At 37.0% G+C, this 15,684-nt stretch overlaps 1 long non-coding RNA gene across 1 annotated transcript; it reads right to left on the bottom strand.

Annotated features, from left to right (window-relative positions):
• Positions 1 to 90: 90 nt before the first annotated feature.
• On the bottom strand, positions 91 to 2,358 carry LOC119872257. The gene is made up of 2 exons (XR_005361157.1): positions 2,226 to 2,358; positions 91 to 757 (listed from the first exon to the last, which is right to left on the bottom strand). It is a non-coding gene; the product is annotated as an uncharacterized LOC119872257 (long non-coding RNA).
• Positions 2,359 to 15,684: the final 13,326 nt, after the last annotated feature.

The raw sequence follows: 15,684 nt of genomic DNA, 5'->3' as shown, positions 1-15,684 counted from the left end.
CAAAATGGAGTTTCTAATAATATCTACCTCTGAGGGTTGTTTTGAAGAAAAAAAGTGCTTTGACACAATGCCTGAAATGATATTCTGAGGTTGTTGTTATAAACAGCTGCATTTATTATAACCCTTGAAAAGGAAGGTCTACCTGGAAAGAAATGACATTAGGTAAATGAATAAATTTCCCTCTCTATGAGAGATATTCACTGTCGATGCTTAGATTTAAGTGATATTTTAATATATCAAACCTCTGCTTTAAAAAAATGAATCCATCACCTCCAACAACAAAACAGGTCTTCATTCTTTTAGGAGCCAAGGCCTTGTCATCTTTCAGTTTCATCCAAGCATCCTTCTTTCACCTTGTCATTTTGCTAATAACTCTGGCATCGCCAATTTTCCACTTAAGTGAAAAAGAAATACACCCCAGGGTTTCAATGAAATCTCAGAATGACACCTCCTAAGCCAGCCCTCCGACTACATTAGGGTGGCATTACGATATGACGACATTCTCTCTTTGGAGACAGATAAGAAAGTTCCATCTTCTTGGCTTTGCGTTTGTCTTCACAGCCACCACACCTTTTCATACGATTCTTTTTAGAATGTAATGTCAGAGTGAAGCCAACAGAGAAAAGTTCCAACGAATGGAATTGCCATAGCAACACCCTACATTTCTCATCAGGTTTGGTCTTGTGTGGATCATCACGTTAAAGCTTGTTTTTCAGCTTGGTGAAAGCCATGGCTGTAATCTTCAGTGTGAAACTCTCTTTGGCCCATCCAGAAGTTAAAAATAAAAGAGAATAATGTGAATTATTTCATGAACATAAAAATCTGGAATTGTAGTTCCTTCACGAATGGAAGTAACTCATAGAACACAGACATTTGGGGCCACTTAAATTTACCCCCACAGTTTCAAATTGGATTCAATATTTGTCATTTTGACTTATTTGTTGACTGCTGCCCAAGTACTTAGTTCCTCAATTCTGAGCAAAGCAAAGGGTACAGTACTCATCCCCTTGAAGGGGACAAAATACAGAAGCCTAACACTAAGTAAGAATCTGTGCAAAGGCTCTGTGTGTGTGTGTGTGTGTGTGTGTAAAACAGAGAAAGAATGAGAGAGATTTGGTTATTTAATAGCTAGAAAACTAATGTATCTTAGGTCTCCTCTAGCCAATAAAGCATTATATTTTAAAACCTTTGCATTTGAGAGTTCTGCTTTGTAGTGAATTCACAGATTTAAAAACAACAACAAACAAAGTAAGAATTCTCAGAAAAGTAACTGTATACATTAAGTGGTTTTTAAAAATGTTCTTTGAGGGTTGCAAGGTAGTCTTTTGGGAAGCCTAATTTTTCACTTCAAAAGCCCAATGAAAAGCAGGACCTCTGAAATGTAGGGAATACGACTGTTAGCAATACTTTTTCAGTGTCCATTGTAGTAGGTATTATAAAAATCAGACATATTCTAAATACAAATGAATCACATATTCTTAATTTATCTCAATAAGTTATCAGTCAAGTGAAAATTTTACATGTTGCAATTTAAGGATATATATGGTTATTAGTTGAAAAAATGAAAACTTATAATAAATAATATTGAAAATATGCTTTACTATTTTAGCAAAATAATATTATAAAGTCATCATCAAGGAATATAAACTTGAGCTACAAATATTAATTTAAGGACTAATTGAATTATAGAATTGTTACCTAGAATTAACAGGATTAGTTTAAAAAATGAACCTGTAGATATGCAACATTAGGTTTGTCTTTTAAATAAAAAAAGAGATTGAAAAACTACTTATCAGCACATAAAAATATATGCACAATTAAAGTTGATCATTTTCAAAAACAATCCATGACATTCATTTAGTAATAGCAAGACTTTGGAGTAAAGATTTTGCATTGTTTTATGCAAGGAAACAGAGCAATTATTATTAAATTTTAAATGTTCCTTCTCTGGCACTGAAACAGACATAGCCGTGCAATTGACATATTTTCACAGCCCTTGGCAATGATACATGCAATTTTAATCATGGATATTAATTTTCTTCTTTAAACCTCTAGCCCACCCCTCTAACTACTCTATTACTTCACCGTGGTATTTATTTCACTGCCACAAGCAGTGATGCATGGAAATTAAACTATAGATATTCATTATTTTCCTGCTTTTGCCTCAGTGCATAAAATTTTCCCTTGTACGTTGTTAAGAGGTAAAAATTTTATCACAGGCTTACCATCATGTGACCTCGACCTTGTGGTGATTAAATGTTATGAGGGTCTGGCATAAAGATATCCACCAGCAAGGGCGAGCTGCAGTAACTGGTGACAGGGAAGATGGCTCCAAAACCATGACAGCTGTGAAATAACCTATGATCTTAAGGAAAAGTCAGCATTATACACTATAACCCTAACTATCACTTTGAAAGCTAAAGTTCCCCAATGAAAAGACCAGAAATTCAATTGTTTTCAAATGACATATTGGGTTACAATATTTTTGTCAGCAATTACTTTGTCACAAAATCGTTTCTTCTTCTTTTTTTCCCCTGCGGAGTTAGTGATGGGGACGCTGGCTTTTCCCAAAATAACCTTTAATTATAGTTTTTGATCTTGACATTCTTGAAAAATGCCCTACTGGCTAGTCTTCTGTAAGTACCATCTGTAAGTTTTGATCATAAACTAACTGGTCCTAGAATCTGCCTGGCAAAAAGCATTACGAGACAATTTGGAAAAAGTCAGGCATAGTCAATTTTCACAGTCTTGAAACTTGAAATGATTTCCTCCAGCTTCAGGAGAAAAAAAATTTTTCTGGCATGAAATTCGGTGTTAGAATTTTTAAACAAAAATAGAGGGGAAAGCTGGAATATATAAAAAAAACAAAAAACAAAAAAAGATACAGTAGAAATCTGAATATACTAGAAATCTCATTTGTCAAGAAAATAAGAATTTGCAACTTTATTTCACAGTTAAACCTAATTATGTACACCTAAAATGTGATAAATTTATATTTCTGAAGCATGCATTTAAAATGGAAGGAAAAAAATTTAAAATATAATGTTATATCAGTAATGATTTAGGGAATACTGCATAACATCTTTGAATCAATTAGTGCCTTAATAAACAGCTAAGAGATGGTTTCAACCAAGAAGAAACACAAAAGAGGGTGGAAACAACTATATATGCACGCTGCTCTATGCTAGATGATGCTCACCTGCCCTTACATGGCCATTGCTTAGCGTTAGAAATAATAGCATTGCACATACACCTGACTAGGGACAGATTTGAGACATTTAATTCTTTGAACGACTGCAGTGACTAATTGAGATTTTGACAAAACATACTTCTTGCAAAAATACCCTGGCCTCTGTCATCAGTGGTATTTATAGGGAAATACGACGTGTTAAACAGCATCGTTTGCTTTTATCGTTCACTCTGTTAGCTATAGATTCCTTAAAGTGTGGAGTGTGTTATGAAGGAGTCTTTAAATACTGAAAATTTCCCCCTCTGTTGTTATTATATAAAAATACACCACCCCCAGAGAATCCTGGCATTTTATATTTGTGCCAGTCCAGGGAACAGTCCACATTTATACTTTTCCACAAGGTTGAGAGTCCTTGTGGAAGGCTTATCTTTAGTGTCCCAGTCATGGGATTAGCATGGCACATTATCTTCTGACCTCAGTTTCCTAATGATTCCAGCATATCCTTCTGGAAATGGACAAGTACGGTGATTATGGCACCTGTTTCTTTTTTTTTTTTTTTAAGATTTATTTACTTATTCATGAGAGAGAGAGAGAGAGAAAGAGAAGCAGAGACATAGGCAGAGGGAAAAGCAGGCCCCATGCAGGGAGCCCAACGTGGGACTCGATCCCGGGTCTCCAGGATCATGCCCTGGGCCAAAGGCAGGCGCTAAACTGCTGAGCCACCCAGGGATCCCCCGGCCCTATTTCTAATGGGAGTTTTATCATTAGTGCCATTAAGTTTGCTAATTTAAAGAGATGGAAAAAGAGATGGAACATCTTTGTTCTCTAATACTCATACTTTTTTTTTTTTTTACAGTTTTATTGGGAAGGAATTGACATAAATCACTGGATAAGCTTACAGCATGCTGCTCTGATCTAGATACATTGTGAAATTATTAGCACAATAAGTTTGCTAAAATCCATATTTTCATATAGATACAATAAAAAGACAAAAGGAGGGGCACCTGTGTGGCTCAGTGGGTTAAACGTCTGACTCTTGAGTTCTGCTCAGATCATGGTCTCTGGGTCTTGAGATCAATCCCTGCATGGGGCTCTATAAGTACGTGCATACACTCTCTCTCTCTCTCTCTCTCTCTCTCAAGTAAATATTTTTTTAAAAAGGAAAAAAAAATTTCTTATGATGTGAACTCATAGGATTTACTCTCTTAACTTTCCTGTACATACTTACTTTTCATCATTTTCTTTGTGTGAACATATTTCAGCATAAAAACCTTTGCCTTATATTTAAGTAAAACTATGCTAGACTAATGCTAGACTAAAGCTGATAATTAATGTGCTAGAGTGTGGTTGTACAACCTGTCAGCTACTGGGCTAGGTAGAGGCTGCTGCTGCTGCTGCTGCTGCTGCTGCTTCTCCGTTGTTGTCATTACAGGTATTGTTTATTGAATGTGTTTATCTGAGCATGTAGTCCACCTACGCTCTCTGTTTAAAATCCCACAAACAGGGGCGGCTGGGTGGCTCAACTGGTTGAGCCTCAAACTCTTGATTTAGTCTCAAGTCATGATCTAAGGGTCATGAGATCAAGCCCCATGTCAGGCTCCCTACTCTGTGGAGAGTCTCCTCTCTCTTTCCCTCTGTCCCTCCCCCAGCTCATGTGCCACCCCCCCCTCTCTAAAATAAATAAATCTTTTAAAAAATAAATTGATTAACTAAAATCCCACAAACGAAAGTTCAAAAAGGCCTATAACTGATAAGAAGTGGAGTCTGGATTCAAATCCAGGTCTGTATCCTGCAAGATAGCATAGCCCCAGTTTTCCCAGATTGGAGAAAGCAACGCAGTGCTATCTGGGGAATTCCATCATGAATAGATCTGAACCTTGCTTATGGTCACCATGTCAAAGACAAGCATTCAGTAAACTCTATAACTCCCATGAGCTTATGGAAAGTGGATTTTTTGCAGAAACAAGTGGAGAGACTTACTCGTGTCATAGCATTAGAGGCAAAGTAGAGCTAGTCCACATGACCGCAGGGCAACTGTAAACTTGGCTTCTGACATTATTGAGAAAAGTAGCACTTTGGAATATCTTAGGAGCAGGTCACATTATTGTTTTCTTTGTTTCAATTATTGAAGAAAAAAATGTCCCTTCTCAATGATTAATCTAATTCTGCCAGTTTTTCTCTTCATCCCACTCCCTGTAACTGCCCTAGTGATTACTTCTTTTCCTTACATCTTAATTCTCCCCTTCTCTGCTGGTTTCATGTTCTCTACTTACTTACGTGGTCTGGAGAATTTGTCTTCAGTCATCCTACCCTATCAAGCTATTTACTGTCCTGCCTTCCCATTCCGGTCTCTTCCCTTCTCATTATCACCTTACTCCTCAAATAAGTATTCAGTGTTTCTACTTCTGGCTTCCTTATCCATCCCTGCAGATCCCAGAAATTTGCTATGTTATAAACCTTCAGAAATCAGAATCTGATGATGGTGCTTCACTGCTTAAAACAATGTATTGGTTCTTCTTTGCCTCTGGAAAAGCTACCGACTCCACAGTGTGGTTTCAAAATTGTGTCCTGCCTATGTTCTCAGTTGTATTATCTTGGCATCCTCCATCTCGTCTACTCTCCACCTAGGCTCCTGAAACATCAGTCTGTGTCATATATCCTTGACTTTGCTGTGGCTGCTCCCTCTACCCAGAATGCTCCTGTTCCACCCCTTCCTGAGCACAAAATACATTCACACCATTTCCCAACACTCAGCAGTGCATTGCTTTAACCAGTAGAGTGCTATTGATGTACTATCTTTCCAACCCCAACTCCATCACACACTACCTCTGTTTATTATAAGTACTTTCTTTCCCGCTATACCACAGTAAGCCATTTGACATAGGTTCAATATCCTTCTCTTCATTCTTTAAACCCACCAGGCCCATTCTTACCTTGGAGCCTCCACTCCCTAGACACTTCCCTTGGGCAAGTTCAGCTTACTCTTCAGGTATCACTTTATATGTCACTTATTTTATGGTGCCTGGCCTGGTCCTCTATTCTAAACGAGCCCCCACTGTCCATCTCCCACAATGCAGTTATCAAGGTCTATTTATTATTTATAAATTTATAATATTTGCTAGATGTCCATCTCTAACACTATTTGGTGTTCCTCTTCTAGGAGGGGAAGAACTCTTTTTTTTTTTTTTTTTTTTTTTTTTTTGAGGGGAAGAATTCTTAATCAGTTTTGTCTACCTCTGAACAGAAATATCTGGTCCCTAAGGGTGTGCTTATTGAACAGATTAATATGTTTAGAGAAGATGTGCTCAGTGACAAAAATGAAAACTGGATTCTGACTCTGATAAATATCAAATGTATTGTCTACACTGCCTTATATTTGACAACATATCATCATTTCCTGCTTATTCTGTTAACATGTTTTTCCACATTTCCAGGTAATTTCCTAAAATAGTGAAGACAGTGTATTCTGTATCATTTACACCCTGCACAACATTGACCAGACCTGGGCACAAAACTAAAATAGTAATAATAATGACAACAATAATATGATAATAATATCTAACATTTTTTGAGGGTTGTCATCACTAGGTAAAAAGCAAAGTGCTCTAAATTAGTTAAAATATTCTAGTCATTGGGACAACTGCACCAGGTAAGTGAGATGATTATTCTGATCTTACAGATGAGAAATCTGAAGTTCACAGGGGTTCCTCCTTGGCTATTAAGTGGCTGGGACGGAGCTGGATCCAAGCAATCGGACTCTGAATATTAAAATCACACTTTGTGTATTTTATTTCTTAGTCCTTATTTTAATAAAAACAAATGTGTGCACTTATATTTATTTCCATCCGGTTCCATATCTACAAGTTTCCTGATGAGATTTTCATCTTTGAAGTGCACTTTGACAGTTGTGAAGGAAGGCTTCATTAGAGCAGTAGGTGAAAGTTGGAGAAAGTTTTGTCTGGGCTTCCACCCCTAGAACCTCACTTTGTAAACAAGTGAATTTCCATCACTTCTCCCTAGTTCATAACAGTTAAAACAGTGCAGTAAAATATTCGTAATTTCTCAGAAAATATAAGTGCTTTATAAATGTGATAATGTTCGTATCACCTAGTAAGTCAACCAAAAATAATTACCGCTGGAATAGTTACTTGATAGTTTATACTTATACTAGATTCAAAGACACTTAAAGCATTTTTACTACATAAAAAAGATGTTTTGTTTAAATGACCACAATAATATCTGATTCTTTAAAGAAAACCCTTCTCAAAAATTCATTAATTTAATTTTGTTAATTTAATTTAACTGACTGTAGAACAGAGCTTGAGAAATAATTAGATAAAGCTGAACAAAATGGCATTTTGGCCTTCTTTATTTAAAAAAAAATTTTAGTTCAAAATCCAATAATGCCTCCAGCCTATTTGAATTTTATGTTGTCTCAGTGACTATTTAATCCATTAAATGTAGAAAAATATATTTCTAAAGAAAAACGTAACTTGTATTTACCTGATGTGGCAACAGTCTGGCTCGTATGAGACTCTGTAATCCGCCCAATGACTTGGCATGTTTCAGAAGTGACCACGAGATAGTTGACTGTAAATAAATGTAAAAAGAAAGTTACTGTATTTCATATTTTAATAGTAACTCCCAGCCCTTCTTTCCCCTTCATTTGGCCACTGAGGGAAATGCAATAACTCTGCTGATAATGAAAGTCTTACCCATGGTGCGAAGTCCTATCTTTACTATACGTCAGGGACTAGTTTTTATATTGCTTCGATAGCTCTAAACCTTTAAACTGCTCTTTCTAGGGCAAATTCTGCCCTCCAAAACTTAATTGGGCAAATTCTATGTTGACTCGGAGGGAATAAAATGCTCTCAAAGTAAACCACTCACCCATTAATTTTTCCAAGGCATCAAGGTATCATTTAGTACCTGGAAGGAGGTAATTTACCACATGGTACTTTGCAGGAGCTACTGACTGAGCAGTTTACTCCGAGGGAGAATGCAGCTCACCCTGGGTCACTATAGAAACAGCTTCCTATTATAATCAGGATTATTATCCTCCGTTTACTCCCATTTTCTGCCTGAGTCTCTCAGGAACAGCTGGGGGCCTCATTTATAAACAACCTGTGCGGTAAAATGCCCATGATGCTCACAGTATGAAAACATAGGAACACAGTTTATCCTTGGGCATATTATTATTTTATTATTATTTTATACATATTTGGTGCATGTTCTCCAGGGAGCTAAAGGCATTTCGTGAACTTTAAATAACGAGTGGGTATAAATCTATGCCACTGTCTGTAAGTTATAGTTACTTTCATAATCATAAAAACAATTTGAGAGTGGAGAATTGGTATTATTTATTTATAGTTAACACATGAGAAGGAAAGACCATTTCAAGAGTCATAGGAAAATGCACTTGTGAATTTCTTTCCTTATTTTATTTTATACCATGGGATTAACTAAGTTTGTGAGTTCAAGACATTCATTGCAAAGTACAACAGTCTGTTTGGAATGACTTACATAACAAATGGTATTGGCTGATCCCTAAGATTTTAATTTAATTATATAAAGTCATATAAAATGTGTTTAACTTAGCCTTCTACAGCCTAGTTATTTCTAGGTTTCCAGGCTTAGGAGAAAAACTTTTTCTTGAATAGTTTGGTAGATTTGCTGGAACCCTAATTTTACTAGTAGAAACACATATGCACCCACTATAACCATAGATAGTGCCTAAATTCATAAGGAGTTTATATTCTTCAGGTTGCCTCTTTCTCGAATGTGTCACCTTTGGTGGGTTTTCAGTTTCCACTGAAGTCTTAGTTCTTAGGTCTCATGAATGATTTTCATGTTGCATTGGCTTCATCCCTAATAGCAGACAGCTCCTGTGTCTTCACCCCTTCTCTTACATCCACCAAAACAATAACCTAAGATTTTACAGAGGTTGGGAGTGCTGGATATGGGTAAATACAGTAGCATAGCAAAGTTCAGGTGAAGTGTAAAATTCATATCAGCTATAACTATCCCTCAGTGTTAGTTAATCTCTGGCCAACTGTGTCCCATCGCACTCAAACCTAAATTACTGCTATTTTCTCAAGTATCTCTTTTCATCAAAGAATTCCTCTTTCTCTCCTTTTTAACCAACTTACATCCAATGAATTTATGTCTATTTCTTAATTCTTATGTGTGTAAAAAAAAAAACTTAATTCTTATGTGTGTAAACTCTCTTAGCTAAGTAAGCCCAAGGAAATGTTTATTTTATAAACAAATGTATATATTAAGTAAAAGTTTTCTCTATCTTCTCTCCCCAGCCCAAAGAAAAATTCTCAACTTAAATAGAATTCAGCTTCTTCTGTAGGATGTACCCCGGATAGCATGGGATGGCTTGGGTTTTGCCTGTTGTGCTGGGGTAATTTTTAATAGAACCCTTTTCTTTCAGAAGTCCTCAAGTTTTGATGATTGTGTTTCACCCACCCACTTGGCAAAGTTTTCATATAATCTTTTAAGAGAAAAGTCTTAAAACACGTGTAATAACATGTATTTGTGTATATTAGTCACACACATGTGTGTAATGGGATAACAAATGTGAGTGATTCTTCAGTACAGAACATATGTAGCACCTTAACCTTAGCCTAGTCTTCTCATGTAAAAGGTTCCTTTGATTGTGTACTACTTGGTATTTCTTACCTCAAAAACACTAACCCCAACCCCAGAATTCTCCAAGATGGTGTTTACGCACAAGCTTATGGTAAAGGTGAAAGGTTCTTGGATGGAACGTTTGGAACACTCCTTTAGTCCCACACAGGCTTCCCTCTCCATCTGTGCACTGCTCACCAACCAGTGCGTGCATCTGTAATTGTTGCCTGAAGTAATCTAAGGCAATGACCTCTCTCAGCTTGGTTGAAGCTGGCCCTCACTGGCTGGTTTGGCCTAATTTTAGCTCACCTCAGGGACTCAGTACATGATTCAGCCTCCACCCGGGGAGCATTCCAGGTAGACTGTCTCATATTGGATTCCTTTTATACACAGAGGAAATACAGACACCCTGTGAAAGCTAAAGACCATCTTCGTTATTAGATCACCTACATACTAGACATTTCCTAGAGTAACCAGCTGGGGAGTCAGGACAAGAGCTCTCCATTCTCCTCTCCCACTGACTTATCTCCTTTTTCTCCTCCTTTGCTCTCCTCCCAACTCCACACACACACACACACAGTTACTCTGAGCTGAAGTCCTTGGGAGGAATTAGCAGTCACAGTTCTGACACTCCCTCCTCCTATTACCACATACTTTTGCCAAACAGCAGAATGCCCCATGGCCTTGCTGCCCCAGGTGGTATTAGGTCTTCCCAACACACTTGAGAGAAACCCTTGAGGCTTAAACTGTGATTACTTAAAAAAGATTAAAGAAATTTAGAAAATATTTCCTCAGGGTGCTAGCTGGCTTGTAAGAAAATGGATCTATTTGGAATCCTAAAGGACTAATTCCTTCCTTCTCTTTGCATTCCTTAAGTGGCATTTTTAATCTCCCTACTCCCTACAAACCCCCTGCCCTTGCCTCCGTCTTCACTTTGGACACATGAGTCTTTTGGGAAAAAATAGGTGTATTGAAGATGAGGTATTAATCATCTAATCCTAGTCTTAAATTCTTGTCCATCTCTCTCCTAGGCTTGAGGAAATGAAAGGCACAAGATCCTGGCCTGGATTGGCATCAGAACTTGTGCATTGCTTCCAAAATTATAGAAACACTTATGAACAGACTGCTGATAAAATGTGACTGCTTTTGAGACCCAGTGGCCATTTACAGAATATTTGACCATTAATGACAGTATCAGCTCCAAAACCATAGCAGTCATGATGTTTAACTGCCCAGAGAAAGAGTGAACAAGTTAGTAAGGTCAGCAATTACTCATGATATAAAAGTTTCATGATGCTATACATGGTACTGATCTTTAACTGTAGAGTTACTATTATAAAAATTTGCTATGGAGTTTTATACAAAATCTTTATATACTTATTATTATTATTATTATTATTATTTATTTTGCAAAACTCTTTTCAAAGGGCATTCTTCAGTTGATTAGAACAAATTCTCATAAATTTTCTGATTCCATTTATGACTTTCCCATATGAAAAGGCCAAAAAAGAGAATGTCTGCTCTACTCAGAATTCTCTGGAGCATCCTTTCAGTACACTGAGGAATATGGATGGACAATAATTATAAACAAATGATAGTGTGTTTCAGAAGAAATATTTGAAATAAGCAATAGGGAAAGGAGGGACATCTACACAAATTTTTATTAAAGAAAGATGGAGAAGGCAAACCTGCAGCCTAGGACAGTTATTTTCATACAAGAAAACTGTAATAAATTGAGCCATTCATTTTTTAAAAAGTACAGGGAGAGTAGAAGTAACCTGTAAAATAGATTTTTATGCCAATGAAGTCGAAAGTATCTTTAATTGGGAGGAAAAAGCAATTGAGATAAATTATTAATTAAAAGTATAAAATGATATTATGACAAAGTGCAGTGGGGAGTGTTGTCAAGACTCAAATGTCCATGAAATGACCCTTTACATGTATTCAGCTTCATTCAAGTTCAAATCAAAATCTACAACTGTCATTGAATTAATATTCCCTTTTTTTGTTGTTGTCCATGGTGCCTAACACAGGAGTCAGCCTAAGTTGAGTCCTTAAGCCATGCATATTTCTTTAATTAAAGTAGAAGAGAATCTGAAATAAATTTTAAATTATAAACATGGAGGCTGCCCTGTTTTTCTGTATTTTTATCTTCTCTATTGATGTTCACTATAATTAAATACAAACTGCCTATTTATATGAACAAACCATATTTCCTTTTTAAAAATTTTATTTATTTATTCATGAGAGACAGAGAGAGAGAGAGAGAGAGAGGCAGAGACATAGGCAGAGGGTGAAGCAAGCTCCATGCAGGGAGCCCAATGTGGGACTTGATCCCAGGAATCCAGGATCATGCCCTAGGCTGAAGGGAGGCACTCAACAGCTGAGCCACCCAGGTGTCCCAAACAAAGCATATTTGAGGATGGTTATGCCTTTGTTTTCTCACTCATTTCTCATTTATTCACTCATTTATTCAAAACCTTGTGCCTATTCTCATTTAGAGAATATAATAAATGATACATTTTTCCCCTATATATTATTCCTGAGGGCATCCGAACTCTGAGATTTAGCATGCACAAGGGAAATTTCCCTGAGAACCAAAAACCAAGCTCTAGTGCATCAACTACTTATTCACCATGTCAAGACCCATCATAGGGCTGACCTCGTACTAGGTGATAGAGATAGAATGACCAGCAGAGAGATAGTTCCTGTCATCAAAAGGCTTGGTCTAGGAGGGTCAAGAATGACTTCTCATATGTGGCGACAGCCAAGCTCACCAGTTATAAAAGGATATTACAAAATAATCCATTTCAGCTGCATTATGGCATAATAGTTTCAAAAACATTTTGAAAGACGAAGCCAGGACCGTTCAAGAGTGGAGTGTGATTTACATTCACAGCTTAAAAGTTCACCCTTTATCCATCTGACTCTAAAAGGCTATTCAAAGTTTTTGTCAAGGAAGAAAAATGATCAGAAATGTACTGCCTTCAGGAAAGCATTTTAATCAAGTGGTGGAACAAAAGACATGACCAGGGGGTGAGCAAGTCGAGGCAGTAGGCGTAGTGGAAAGGAATATAGAAGTTTTAAGGCATTATATAGATTTAATGGAAAGGACCTTTTATCCCCTACCATGAATGTTACCCAAGCATATATGTTAGACAGCCCAGAAAGTCAGTGAAAATAAAGAAATGGAGCAAATATAAAAGGATAATTGATGAGACGTGCTCCACAAGGCAATGGAAAAGTATCAGACCAAGAACTTTAGTGGAAGAATTTCTCTTGGAAAGGAATAATTCTTTTTCCTGAGAAGGAGAGGATTGTCTCAAGTGAAGAAACAGTGAAACACTTGAGTCACATATAATTTCTCACTGTTCCCACACAGGTCATGCTTTCCATGCTTCTGTGCACTTACACAGAATGTTTCTCTTGCTTAGAATTTTCTTCGCCGTCTTTTCCACTTAGCTCATAAAAATCTCCACTGAACTCCATATCTACTTCCGTCTAAGGAGTTTTTTTTTTCACTACTTCAATACTCCTACATACTTTATACATGCTAAAATTATAGCCATCATTGGCTCACTCAATAGTCTAAAATTATTTATGAATGTCTACTATAAAACAGACAGACACTGTTTTAGTCCGTGGAATCCCAAGGATTTATAGGATTGACGTAATCTCTGCCTTTATTAAGCTTACATTCTGATAGGAGAGACATGTTAGAAACAAGAAAGCAGACAAATAAGTGAAATATTTTCAGTTTTAATCAGTGACCTGAAGGAAACAGCAAGCAGAAGGCCTCTTCAACATAAGGGGTCAGGGAGTGAAAAGATTTCTGCTTTAGATGGGAAGGTCAGGAAGAAGAGGAGAACATCCTTAAACCAAGCTGTAACAGAAGAGAAATGGACATCTTGTGAATGGTTTCCTAAGAGAGTGCTGGGGCAAACAGGAAGCCCTCTAGGCAGAGAAAATGGTGTGTGCAAAGATCCTGAGAAGGAAAATACTTGCTGACAGAACTGACGAAACTGGCTAGAGACATGCTGTCTAACAGAGAGTAGTGCTTCACATGTGTATTTAGATTGAAATCTAAACTTAAATCAATATTAAATAAGATTCAAAGTTCAGTTCTCAGTGTCACTAGCCATGCTCCAGATACTCCATGGCCAGGTAAAGGTAGTGGCTATTGTATTGGATAGTGCTAAAAGAAAATATTTTCATCCTCTTAGAAAGTTCTGTTGGACAGTGCATGGATGTACTATATGGACTAGGCTCTAGGACAAAGACTGGAGCTGAGCATATAGAGAAAAAGACCCCAGACAGATCCTCATTAGGGGCCTTGGACATGATTAGGGTTAGGGTTAGGGTTTAGAGTTAGGATTAGGTTATCACAGAACGTGATCTGCCATGAGCCTCTTCATGGAAGCGATAATCCCTGTTTCATGCAAAGGAACATCAAAACATTTTTGATCAATGAGCTAATAAATGAAAGAGTGAAAGTCAAGGTCATTGTATCACATTGGTGTCCACTTTTTGACTTATTTAAAGAGAATGGCTCAAAAAAGACTGATGCTAGCAACACTAAATAATAACAAAGCATACTTTTTATCCCAGTTTTTTCCTTGATTTTTGCTTAATCATGCTTTCACCAGGAAGCCCTCCTTTCACCTTTCTAACTAGGTCAATTCGTTTATATACACAATTAGAGCAGCACAATTACATTTGCCTTTCATTACAGAGTTGTAATTTAAAGTGGCTTGGTTGGTACTTTGACAGGAAGGTTGATGACATGGTCCCGAATTGAATGAAAATGAACATAAATAAGTTAAATTGAAGAAGATGGAGTTTTGCAAGGAACTGTAGAGTCATGGTACTGGTAGAAATGATAAGAGCATTGATGTGAAAAAGGATAATGCCTGAGGTGATTTGGACAAGAAAACTCTATCAGGTGCCAAAGTCAAGAATGGCCTAAAGTGCATCAGTTAGGAACATTGTACCAAGTCAAGATTATTGAGAAATTTACTTACAACAAAAGGACGCAATTTAAGGAATCATTTCAGGAACAGTAGAGAGGATCACCATTGAGAGCACAGTGGAAGACAGCATGGAAATAGGTAATTTGCACTGGGTGGTATTTGGGAAATTGTTCAGAGATTTACTGGAAAGAGGTGTTCCAGGGAGCAGTTCTTGTTTTTTGAAAGGGTTAAGAATTAATTTACCACAGAATTCCAATGGAGGCAATAGTTACAGTGGGGTGAATAAGATAAAAAAATTAGACAGAGCTTCCAGGCTGATGCATGACTCAGTCTGTTATGGATTGGCCTACCTTTGTAATCATGCTTTCAAATCAGCAAAATAAATTTTAAATGAAGTACATAGAAATCAAACGTTTGTCTACTTTTGTGTAGCTGGTAAATGACAACTTCAGACTCAGACAAAATTTCCATTTATTTTGTATCATATTACAAGGCTACAGGTGGACAGATGGCCAGCAGTATGCATGCCTAAGAGTAGGCAATAGCAGATGCAATAACCATAATGATAATGGCTACAATAGTTATTATTTATTGATTATCCACTTTATGATAAGAACTATATTGGGAGCTTTTCCATGAGGTGGTGGTCATTTGGATTGGTCACAAATATTTCTCTTTCTCCCTCTGAGTATGAGATAGGATTGTACTTTCCTACCTTGTTGAACTCAATATGCCCATCTCACTTTCTTTAGCGAGTGTCTTCTGTGACACGTGTCTCTTCTGTGCTGAACTTTAACTGCCTCTGTACAGCCCTGTAGAATTCTCTTTTCCTTCTGCCATATGCTAGCAATATTCCAGATACTGGCTCTTCCAGATATTGAGGACCAC

The sequence above is a fragment of the Canis lupus genome, chromosome 6 (assembly GCF_011100685.1).
Source record: "Canis lupus familiaris isolate Mischka breed German Shepherd chromosome 6, alternate assembly UU_Cfam_GSD_1.0, whole genome shotgun sequence".
Lineage (NCBI taxonomy): Eukaryota > Metazoa > Chordata > Mammalia > Carnivora > Canidae > Canis > Canis lupus.
Note: the sequence above shows the minus strand (reverse complement) of the source record. Positions and strands in the feature narration are given on the sequence as shown.